Raw genomic sequence first — 12,679 nt, 5'->3', positions numbered from 1 at the left:
ATAAAGCCAACTAAGTATATGATTTACAATTTCTGAACCGAAACAAAGCTTACCTGAAAATTTTATTAGAATTGATAAAGCCACTTTACCTCATACATCTGTTTTATCTCAAGTATAAAATTACGATACCAAAATTTTTTATCGTAAAGCAATTAGAAACCGCTAGCGACGCAGCCGCTCGGTTGAGATTTCACAATAACCAGCAAATTAAAGTCTTGTAGCCTAATACTCTGGGTATAATCCCTTTTGTGACAACGCCTCTTGAGGGGCGTGTCATCGTATTTTCACAGCAGACTTTCTCCTATTTCTAGCTGTTCAGCCGCTAGCAGCCTTCAAATTTACAATTTAGCCTTCAGTAACACTTATAGGGTAGCATCGCTACTACAAATAAAACACCATTCAAGTTTATTTGAATTAAATACTTTGCATATTGATTTATGTATTGTGTTGGCAGCGTTTATGTGTGTGTGTTTAAGTGTGTTCGTTTGAATGTGTATAGTGAATGCTTGCCTGAAAAATGGATTCATTATTACTTGGATCTTACACCAGATTTTCATGTTCTATTTTGAAGTGAACTCTGTAGCGGGCTAACATAACAATCTCCATCATCCCCCTCCTTTACCCCAACCCCTCTCCTCTTACTGGATAAAAGGCCATACCAATAAACGCGAGAGGATATTGCAACCTAAATTGACGACAATTTTTGTCCTGTCATAATATCCACGTATATTGTACATCCATTGGCTGAAGAAAAGGCAAGCTCTAAATCATTCTTCCCATCAGGAAATTACACAAATTTGTCAACAAGAGGAAACAAGTAATGAATTACTTTTTTTCAGTAATATTCAGTCAGGCAGTTGAAAATGAAATGGTTACCTTTACCAAATAGAAATGTAGCCTGTCTACTACGAAACTAAGAGCAAACAAGAATGAATCACCATGTATAAGTAGCGAAGCACACAACAGTTGTTTAACGTATAATATTACAGAAACTCTTCGCGAATAAAAAACAATTATAAATGATAAGATTAAAAATATTTTTTTGTGAATTATATTTGGAAAATTGTCAAAAATACGATGTTTACGCTATATTTTAGTATGGCTAAGAACCGGTTCTAACAGCGGATAATAATTGGTTTCGAAGCCATACTGGAAAGTATATTATTATAAGATAAACTTAATTAAATTAAATGGACCTCTTTAGAAAGTTACATAGTAAGAACCTCTCTAAAGCCGCATTAATATAATGCTTGTAGTTTTTTAAAAATATTGTCGTTTTTTTAAATCATATTATTAACCATATAATAATATATTTTTATCATGTTTTCTAATAAATATCAAAATAATATGAAATATACAGGCACAAAGAGGGGTGTTATTTTTGGGTGGTTACATCCTGCTAGGAGTCCACCTTCGTGTATAATGAACATATTCAAAAGTCAAACAAGTGTTTTTTGAGGAAAACTACTGAACGATAAATGTTAATGTTAAAGTTTATAGTTTTAAGAATTTTTGCCTGTACACGCTAAAAGTAGCCTAACTGAAGTGGATATTAGGTTAAGTAACATCCAACAGACAACCAACTCTTGGATTGCACGACCTTTGTCTGAGAAGTCCTAACTGTGCATTTTAATGATATTTCAACGTCTTAATGACGCGGTGTTAGGTCGAGATTCGAACCTATCACCTTCTCGACGACGAGCGGATGAGCTACGTGTTGAGCCACGGTCGCGGGTTTATTTAAAGCGGGGATGAGACAATGGCCTATTAATTTATGGACATACCCAATGATGAAACACAAAATTACCCTTTATGTAATTGTATACAACAATTAGTGGTTGAAACGTGTGGACTCTCAACTTAATAAACCACAATTCAATAAAAGTTCCAAAGATGTTAAGCCAACGAATAAGAAAACAGTATTTTAAAACATTGGGAACTAGTATAATAAAGAGCCCAAAGTCCCCCGCCCTCCCTAGCTATTTTTATTGTTTACTGTTCATTTCTTATAAATAGTATTAGAGTTTAGACTTTGATTGATTTTAAGTAAACTAAGAAATTAAATCATTAATCAAAATGTTATAAAGTTAATCACTTTTGCTTTTCTTTCTTAATGTTAGCAGGTAAAGGTAATGTTAGACAATTAAGTAGTAGGAAGGGGAATCTTCAAATATTTGGATCAATTTCATTAGTAGATTAAAGTCATTAGCAGAGTGGAATTCTCTTTAATTGGGTATCTATGTATAGCAGTACATTCACGTTTAAGAACAATCGTTCATTATTTTGTTTAAGGATTATTTAGAACAGGATAAAATTCTAGGCTTTTAATCAGGTAGAACCATTTCTTATATTTAAAATGGGTTATAATTAATGTTATTTTTTAGAAGATTTAGACGCACAGTTACTCTATAACTAGGGCTAAGAAATTACAAGTATCTTACTTTTGCGTAAACATCTATTTTTGATGTATAAGAGTTTACTGTCCTTTTTTCATATATCAAATCGTCATTCCTTTTAAAAAGTACATCTTTATTTGATGTACAAAAGTAAACTTAAATTTATTTATCATTTACTTAAATTCTAGTTGAGTTATTACTTCATAATTGATAATAATGACCCCCACCCCACCCCTTGTCTACATGTCCCAAGAGATTAGACATTGTGTGTACGAGCAATACAATTATTATTTGCTAATGGGAGGGGTTGGTGGGGGGTGTGGAGGGGTATTCTTAGGTCTAAGGGGACCAGACAACAACAATGTTCCAAATTCTCGCACTCTGCAACAAGATAACCCTTGGGTATACCATCATCATACACGGCTACCACACACACACTCACACACACCAGACCTAGGGGAGTACACACATACACACACACACACATGTAGAGGGAAGTACCAGGGGGATTGATAACCTTGACTTTGTATCTGGGATATAATATATGTATGTATATTGATATAAGTAGCCGCACCCCCTCTGACACACTTTCTGAGTAGAAATGTCTATACTCTATATATTCATCCCACCCTCACTCTGTGCTCTGCCAATATTCTCTCTTTTCTTACTCACTTTCAGTTACAATTCATACTCTCCTTCTAAGATGAACAAGAAGCATTTCCAGCCCTCTCTCCCCCAACCCTTATTTGTGAGAAAATATACACACATTTATAATATAAATACAGAACACACCCCTGCAAATATACAAACATACACTCAGAGCCTACTTACTTACCCCTCAATCTTCTTAGACTTACTCAATTTTGCACCCCTGATTCACCATATTACATATGGTTCAACCTTCCTAATTTCTTTTTATTAAATCCTCACTCCAATTGCCCCCCTTTCTCAATCTTTTCAAAACACAGGCTCTTTCAAAATTGAGAAAAGTCCTATTTTGAGAAACTCTATTTATGGGCAAAATTTAGATTTACAAACTGGAGGGTTTTTTTTTCTGGGGCAATTTCTCTTAGGAGGGTGGAGATACCCTACACCCAAATAGTTACAAACCTTCACTGATACCTATAAGACGCTTCACTGTAGAGAGAACCAAATTGGTTCAGTGGTTAGCTTGATTCTTTGCTATATACAAAAAAGCTTACTACTTTAAATAATAGGATCCACGTATATATTTTGCTATCTACATAATAAAATCGAAATTAACAACAAATAAACTAAGGCACAAGGAGTAGCTGTTCTCCTGAAGATGTCTTATCAATCTAAGACGTGGGGTGTCCCCTTTTTTTGTCTCCCATCATTTCTTTCCCCTGCTATTTATTGAGTCTGTAAAAGAGATTGAGAAAGAGGAATGGGGTATGTTGCAAAGGGCAGTGGGTCCAAAAAAAGACCGGGAACTCCCCTCAATTCTTGTATCTTGAGGACGGGACTCAGTCTACTATTCTCAAAACCACCCTGATGTACCGAATTGTCAAATGCTACTGTAAAGTCAAACTGACTAAAAAATAAAATATTCTATTTTCTTTAACCATATCTTTAGTTTATACTATTTTTGATATATTTTGTAGTAAATTTTTAAAGTTTTTTAAATAATAGGCCTAGTTTAGTAAATCTGAAAAGGACTCACTGTGAAATTTGTCTCTTTCACTCCTCTCTCTTTCTCTCTCTCTCTCTCTCTCTCTCTCTCTCTCTCTCTCTCTCTCTCTCACACACACACTCCCCTGTTCCCTTTGAAACCTCTCTATCTTCTTTTCCCTTTCTTCCAATCTGTTTTCACGCCCATTTCTATTTCTTAAAATTGGTCCATCTCCTCAAGGCCTTAAATTCCCCCTCTCATCTCTCTCTCTCTCTCTCCCTTTCTGTTGTATTTGAGAAAACTGGATCCGAACATAGAGGAGAGGGACCTCAGTTTACTAGAGGCTGTCCTCACGGCTTGAGAGTAGTGATACGCCAAGTTTTATTATACATAATACATATATATATATATATATCTACTTCTATTACTATCTTATATAGATAGAGATAGAGAGACAAGAGGTTTAGTGATAAAGTTGTGAACTGTATTACATAATAAATAAACTGTGTGGATGTGTTTGTTTGTGAAATGATAAAATAATATAAAATGATCTGGACACTAAACCAGAAATTGTAAATCCCTGTGTAACTACTCTCTCTCTCTCTCTCTCCCATTCCCACCCTGTGTCTTGATATTGTGTAATAATAAATAATAAGTCTGGCTGCTGACTATCTACAGCTACCCATACTCGTGTCTGTTTAGAAAATAATTCTAGACTGAGGGACTCACTCCACAGTTTAGTAAGATGTAATGGTTAGAGGTGGTATTATAAGTGAAGGTGACCATTGTTGGATCCTGCAGGCAGGCAGACGTACAGGCTGCCAGAGTAACAAACATACTGTTATTATAACATCAAGATATGATTACTGAGATGGGATAGTTACAGCTCTGATCAATTAATGGGTAATTATACTATATTCATTTATTTAAAACTCTATATTTTATTGAATTTTTCCATCTAAAAGCATTTTTCATAACAAGAAATTTAGAAATGAAAAATGTTGAAGGTTTGAATGCGAAATTGAAATTTTTATTGTATTCCTTTATTGAACTTTTATTTCCCAAGTCGTTTATTTAATAGATAAGATATTTCAATGTACAATAGATGTAGAAATTCCTTTTACTTTAAATATTTTGTTATATCCTACACGATTTGAACTATAATGCTAACTAGTAAATATTGTACAGATTAAGTCAGCAAATTATTTAGAACTTCTTTTATATTCTGAAAATCTGCTGTCAGTTTATTGTTGTTTTAAAGTTGAGATTTTAATTTCAAGAACATTTTGGAATATTTCTCTTGAATATTAAGTATCTGATTCTGGGGGAAAAATCTAAATAAAAAGTAATATTTTCTGCTATAGATTACGAATAAAAAAATAAAAAAAGGAATTTTCTATTAATATCATAAGGTTAGGACAGTTTCCGCTATAAAGAATCAATGAGGAAAAAAAGCTGAGAAAGTAAATGTATAATAAGTCTTTTCTGATTTTTTTCTTGATTACCTATTGTTGTACTAAGTTGTAGAACAAAAGTTAGCCACCCGAAAAATAAGCCCAAAAATAAAATCAATTTCCAAGAACAAATTTCAGTAAAAAACCTTAAGATCTGATATTTTCCAAATTGTCTAACGAGTATTTTAACTTCATTCTAAATGAAAAAAAGTAAAATCATAAATAGACTATACGTAAAAAAATAATAAATGGCTTCTAAAGTTAATAATAAATCCAATCTAACCATAAAACCTATGGCTTATGAGTTGAGCTTTTGTAATTCAATTTATTGTATTGTATAGCAGAACTGCACTGAATAGTGTAAATGTACATTAGACCTATTGTATTATTTCTTTACAAAAAAAGTTAGCCAGCAAAAAAGTATGGAAATAAGAAATAAAAGTTTATGCAAAGTAATTGGAGTATAGCTTTGGTTTAGGATGTTCCCCTCCCCCTCTTTCTATTAGTTTTTATGTACAGCCCCTCCCTCTATCTATTTATTGCCCCATATTATTACCATAGAAAAGAAATAGTTAGAATCTACAAGTGCATAAAACATTAAATTCATTTAAACATGAAGAATTTATAAAACAAAAATTATATTTTTTTTTACACAAATAGTAATTAAAATTTAAATTGTTATTCTGCTTTTCATATTCTTCAATTCTTATATCTCTAGCCATTTAATACTATAATGTTTCTGCGAATTCTTTTGTCCTTTTGATAAAAACTTGTCCATAATTAAAGACATGAATGTTGTGAATTTTTTCCCCCGCTACAATAAATAAATTACTAATCAATCTTGCTGCATTGTTCTGAGTTGGTATAATACCAGGATACTAAAGGGATAAGACAATGGCAGATAAATTGATGTACATCCCCAATGATGATACACAAAATTATCCCTTCTGTAGATAACAATTATTTGTGGAAATGTTTAAACACTCAACTACATGAATCTACAAATCAAAATTCAATAAAAGTCCACAAGGTTGTTAAGCCAACGAGTAGGAAAATGTTATTAAAAGACTTTGGGGACTAGTGTAATAAACAGCCCAATGTTCCCTTCCTCCCTGGCAGAATACACAAGTCAATGAACAATAAAGAAATTTTGGGGGAGAGATACAATTAGCAAATATAGAATATACATTACTGGAAGATAATTGTTGCAGGAAACAGTGTGATTCTTCACATTAACATATATTTAGTTTTATTTGCAGGGTGACCCGAAAATTTTTTAAGGATATTTATTACTTAATTTAGTAATTTATTTCAACAAATAATTTGTTAAAAATTATGTAAAGCAATCATAAAATATAAATTGATAATTTTATCTTATATTGTATTTATTATAAAATGACCATGAAAATTGCTAAAAGTATAAATATACAAATTGAAGAATTTATCATATCAATAATTTTGATAATTTTTTTCTGGATGAATCTAATCAAAACAAATTGAGTTTACAGAAAAATTTTATAAGATTGGACAATAACAAATTTTAAATATTTGAAATATAGAATTATCTAAAATATAAAGTAGAATGTTGTATGTCTGTCTGCCCGTTTTTTTTAGTTTTGATGAAGCTTAAGACTTCGATAATCGCTAGGTTTAGGCTTGGGAGAAGCCACTTGCCGTTTTAAACAGTAAATTTTTAAATATTTTTCTTTATGTTTTACATATATACAGTTTTATTAAATTTAAAATGAATAAATCTACTTATATAATATAGGATTAAGTTGTGTTTTAATATAATCATTGCTTTGAGTCATATTTTATAATAATATTAACACTTATAAGTTAAAAAAAAAACTTTGTCTTAATAGTATGTAACCTTAATTGATCTAAAAAAAATTTTTATTGCCTTATCAAGAATGATTTAAATCTTCCAATGTACAAATATAAGCAAAATATTTCTTGGGACACTCTTTATGATCTATGATATTAGCTAGCTCAAATTTATGTTGGAACACCCTGTATGATGTATGCTACTACCGTGTATAACAATATTGCATATAAACATATTATTTTCTTTGTAAGTTCTAATGGCATCATTATAGAAAGATGATACCATTAATGCTAACACACACCTAAACACACGCACACACACACACAATCTGCTGCTATCTTATTTATTCTTTCTAATCAGGGAGGAGGGGACATTGGACAGTTTATTTCACTAGTCCCCAAAGTTTTACAATAACGTTAGTTTTTTGTTGGGTCAACTATTTGGTGAATATTTTTGAATTTTGATGGGTTTGTTCAATAATGTGAGTGTCCAAACGGTTCAACCACTAATTGTATCTACCAACGTGAAATTTTGTGTATCATCATTGGGGATGTACATCAATTTATCGGCCATTGTCTCATCCCTTTAAATCCCTGTTTACTACTACTATGCTTTTACAAATGTTTATGCTATGTAATAATATCAATAATATTGGTTATTTTTTACAAAGCCAACAAGATTAAATTTACTTCATAAAAATAGCAAAATGTAACTATTAATTCAATTATTATATTGTTGTTTCTCTTTTTAATTTTACTCTAATATGACTTCATTTTAGACACTTCGCTACAATTTTTTTTAAAATTTATCCCCTTTTTATATAGGAACTATAAAGAGCTTCGATTTTTTTATGAGTTTTATTACCTCCTATTATTTTTATAATCTTGATTTGTATGTACAATAAGATATATAAGTTTTCCGGAATTTTAATGTTAGGGGGAGATTTGAAATCTGCATCAAATTTTAAGGATTTTTTTTATAAAATTCGTTTTTTGTATAATTCTTTATCTAAAAGCGGAAATGCATTTAAAATTAATTAATTTTGACCAATAGGATAGGTGGATTTTAAACTACCTGCGCTCTAATTGGTTGAATGATGTACGCCATCCAATCAGAGCGCAGATTTTTTAAATCCACCAATCACAGATGCCAAAATTTATTAACTTAAATTGCATTTCCGCTTTTAGATAAAGAATTATAGAAAAAAAAGAATTTTATGAAAAATCCTTAAAATTTGATGCAGATTTCAAATCTCCCCCTAACTTTAAAATTCCGGAAAACTTATATATCTTAATGTACAAACTACCAGTGAACTAAACTTTTAAATTACCGAAGGGGTTATTTTAATTCTCATAATTGAATTATGTGTCAATATTCGTTTTTTGTCTCATCCCTTAAGATCATATGGTTTTCGACATGTTTCAGAATAATTTGCAATATTTGGTCCTTGTTTATCATGCTATTGAGACTTTTAAATGAAAAGCGTAAAAAATAATACTATACCATAATAACTATAATTAAAAATTAACAAACACACCTTTAGAGCAGCTTTCCTTTCACAAAATTATGTTATTTTAAAAATAACATAAAATAAGTCTTCATTAATGTTTAATTTAAGTTGTAACATTAATAATAAACAACTCTAACATTGTATGATATAATACTTGTTTTTCTTTCAAAATAAGATTTGCATATTTTGCATGTATTAAAACCATGCATAATGCATATAATATACAAAACTTAAGAAATGTAAAAATCAAATATTTATGAAAGCTGTACCCGTTTTTTCATGTTATATGTTAAATTGAAATGTATAACATATTTGAACGAATTAGAGAGTTTCTAAAATATCCTAAAAATTTTAGATTAACGTTCGTTATTGTTAAAATTATGCCAATGTATCGCTAAACAAACCATTATTTTTCATAAATTCATCATGTTGAAAATGGACGCACGGACGTACTGGTAATGATTACAGAGCTTCTTCTCTTTCTAAATCGTACCTGACTGTTAGAAGAAACATCATATGAAGTTTGAAATGAAAAGGACAATTCTAACATCCCTAAGTTAACAATAAGAGCTATCCGCTAAGTACAGACAAACGGATGACGCTAATTATAGAAAAGCTTCTCTTTTAAAATTGTTGCGCTATCATTATCCATTGTTGCTGAAGTATGCTTTTGAAATCTAGTTTTCAACGACAAATTTAATTTGCAAATGGTATTTTTAAAAGTTCATAATTTTTGAAAACCTCTATTAATTACATTTTCTTTCCCTAAAGAAAAATTCAATAATAGTTATTTCTCGCATCGTATTATAAACGGCTTTCCGCGGATATAGAATATACAATTATAAGATTAAAACCAGTTTTTTTAGCCCCGAGTTGCCGATGAGAACCGGTTCCTATCCACCGGATTCGAATGAATACGAGAATAGTTATTTCTCGTATCGTATTATAAACGGCTTTCCGCGGATATAGAATGTACAATTATAAGATTAAAACTATTTTTTTTAGCCCTGTGGTGCCGAAGGCACCGGCTAAAAAAACTAGTTTTAATCTTATGATTGTACATTTCTATATTTGTAGAAAACTGGATATAATACGATGCTAGACATAATTTTTTCGTATGGATGAGAACCGGTTCCTATCCACCGGATTCGAATGAATACGATAAAATACATTCTTGAAAAAGTAATGAATTTCAATATTTTATGATCAAACTTATCAAATAAGAGTTCCTTTAATGTTTATTAATTTAATATATTAATTTATTTTCGATGTTAATATATTGGCGAAGACCTTAATTATCGTTCATTATAATTAAATTTAGATTGATAATTATAAATTAAACCTTACTTATTCTTTATTAAACCAAATGCAATTGAATGCAGGGAGGGAGGGGACATTTGGCTGATTAATACACTAGTTCTCAAAGTCTTATAATGACGGTTATTCATTCGTTGGCCTAAAACCCTTGGGGACTTTTTAGTGAATTTTGTTGGTTGTTTCAACAGAACCTACAGAAGGGGTAATTGTATGTATCATCATTGAGGATGTACATCAATTTATCGGCCTTTGTCCTATCCTTTAAGCCTTGAATTGGAAATCAATTGGAAATTTTTTATTCAAATTGAACTAATTTATTTGATTATCTTGTATTTTTGTTCTGGTATTTTATATTCAAAAAAGAATTGTTTCATAAAACCAGAAAAATTTACAGTCCCTCAATTCCTGCAAATTAGTGAAATGATATAAAATTGGATATCAGATTGAAAAATTTAAAGCTTAATACCAGTTTTGTTAGCCCCGAGAGGCCAAAGACACAGGCTGAAAAAACTGAAATTAATTTTATGATTTTTTTTGTAATATTCGTGAAAATTGTCTGTAATACGATGCTATACATGATTTTTCTGTGTTACTAAGAAACCGTATTAATCCAGCGGATATTGATCGGTTTCGAAGTCATTCTGGAATATTGATTCTCGCCCTTGTCTTTCCCCTAAATAATATTAATAATCTTATAAAGGCAGAATATCATGTCTTTCAATAGAAAGAAGGCTAATTAATTATATAGTTTGAAATGAAATATTAAAAAAGGAATAAAAATGATGCAGTGGATAAAAGTGTGCTAGGATAGAATATATTTAAGAAAATCTCTGAAGAAAAATCAAATTTAAGTGTTCCAGCAAAGTTTTAAGATGAATGTCTCAACTGTATTTGATCGTGCTAAACAGGAACCTGGGTGAAAACTTTATAAAAATGATTTTCTTTCTTTTTTATCTTCATTCTTTATTCCTCTCTCACTCTCTCTTTTTTTTCCTTGAATCTAATTTCTCCTGGATGAAGATTAATGGAATGAGACAAGGGAGAAAATTAAAAGGAATTCAGTGTGTATGTGTGTGTGCGTGTGTGTGCGTGTTTAAGAAACGAAGATTTTCTACATTTGAGGATATAGTATAAGTAAGTATAATACGAAAAAACTGGCAACCCTCTTTAGAATATGATTTCTTTTACCTTTGTTTCATACAAATAACTGTCCTTTATCTTAATTGAGAAATTTAAGAAATAGGGATATCTTGATTTGAATAAATTCATCCTAAATTTTAAGCAATCTTTATATACATATAATTATTTGAAATATTATGTTTGGTTGAGCTTCGCCATTACGGAAGTTACCCTCCTTGTTGAGTGTAGAATGTAAGATAAAGAGTCTATTTTGTGTATGTCAAATAATAGGCAGCCATAAATATTTTATTTTTATCGTTATTTTCATTCATGGTGTATTTTTAACAAAAACATTTGTTATTCTCCTCAATGTGTTTTTTTTCATGGATTTTTATAAGTATATATAACAAGTATTTTAGTTTCATTAGTTCAGCTACGATGTAATTAATAGAATTTAATGGCCTTATTATCATTTAAACAAGGATGACAACATCCATAAAAGCGAAGCTCTGAAACGATATGACAGACGAATATTAACTTTTGTTGAGTGACAGAACTGAATATACAAAACATGAAAATATAAGGTTTGACAAAATTATACGTAAATTTGTTGCAAAACTTCTTAAATACAGAATTCTGGTTAAGGACATACTGACATTTTTAATACTTGATTATAGAGATGCTCCGCTAATAATATTGAACCTTATTATAATAGGAATCAGTAATCAAAAAATCAGATCAATCGGATAATTTTATCACATAAAAAATTGTTATTAAAAAAGTAAAAAATCAACATGTTTAAAATGGACGTACGGACATTCTGGTAATGATTATAGAGTTGCTACGCTTTCTAACTCGTACCTAACTACTACAGGAATCATCATGCAAAGTTTGAAATCGATAGGACAATTCTAACCTGCCTAAATTAACGAATAAAAGCTATCTATCTCGGACGGACGGACGGACGTACGGACCGACCCTAATTATAGAAAAGCTTTGCTTTTAAAAATTACTAAACTTTCTGCATTGTCTAGTAGTCTACCCGTATTAAAGGTTACTGTTTTTTTAACAATGTTTTGATAGTTTCACTATTTTCAAATTCAAATTGCAACTTTTCTCTGCTGCATAATTTTTACCTCATACCGGCTGCGGATTTACATGATGGCGGCTGATCGCAGTTGGAGCTTTGAATGCAGCTACAACTACACAACCCTACTTTTATTATTTTACCTACCCTATACTTACCATCTCACCCTATATTGCCTACCCCATGGTATTGTATGTATCAAAACTTACTAGACTTACTTCCTTCCTTATTGTGGATAATTTTAAGTTATATATGAACAAGGAATAACTCTTTGTCTAGTAACTTATGCATATAAAAGTTGGGATGGTGGCAATATTCTCCTAACTTAAGGAAAA

General features: G+C 30.7%; 1 protein-coding gene across 1 annotated transcript in view; it reads left to right on the top strand.

The window, feature by feature from the left end:
* The first annotated feature begins 4,360 nt into the window (after positions 1-4,360).
* LOC145331027 (uncharacterized) overlaps positions 4,361-12,679 on the top strand; it is a 140,387-nt gene continuing 132,068 nt past the window's right edge. The window contains exon 1 of the mRNA XM_080175629.1: positions 4,361-4,932. The gene's annotated coding sequence lies outside the window, so the exon portion shown is untranslated. The remainder of the gene's footprint in view (positions 4,933-12,679) is intronic.

Source organism: Acartia tonsa, chromosome 1 (assembly GCF_053477335.1).
Source record: "Acartia tonsa isolate MP-2025a chromosome 1, ASM5347733v1, whole genome shotgun sequence".
NCBI classification, from domain to species: domain Eukaryota; kingdom Metazoa; phylum Arthropoda; class Copepoda; order Calanoida; family Acartiidae; genus Acartia; species Acartia tonsa.
The sequence above is the reverse complement of the archived record's forward strand: the minus strand, read 5'-3'. Positions and strand labels throughout refer to the sequence as shown.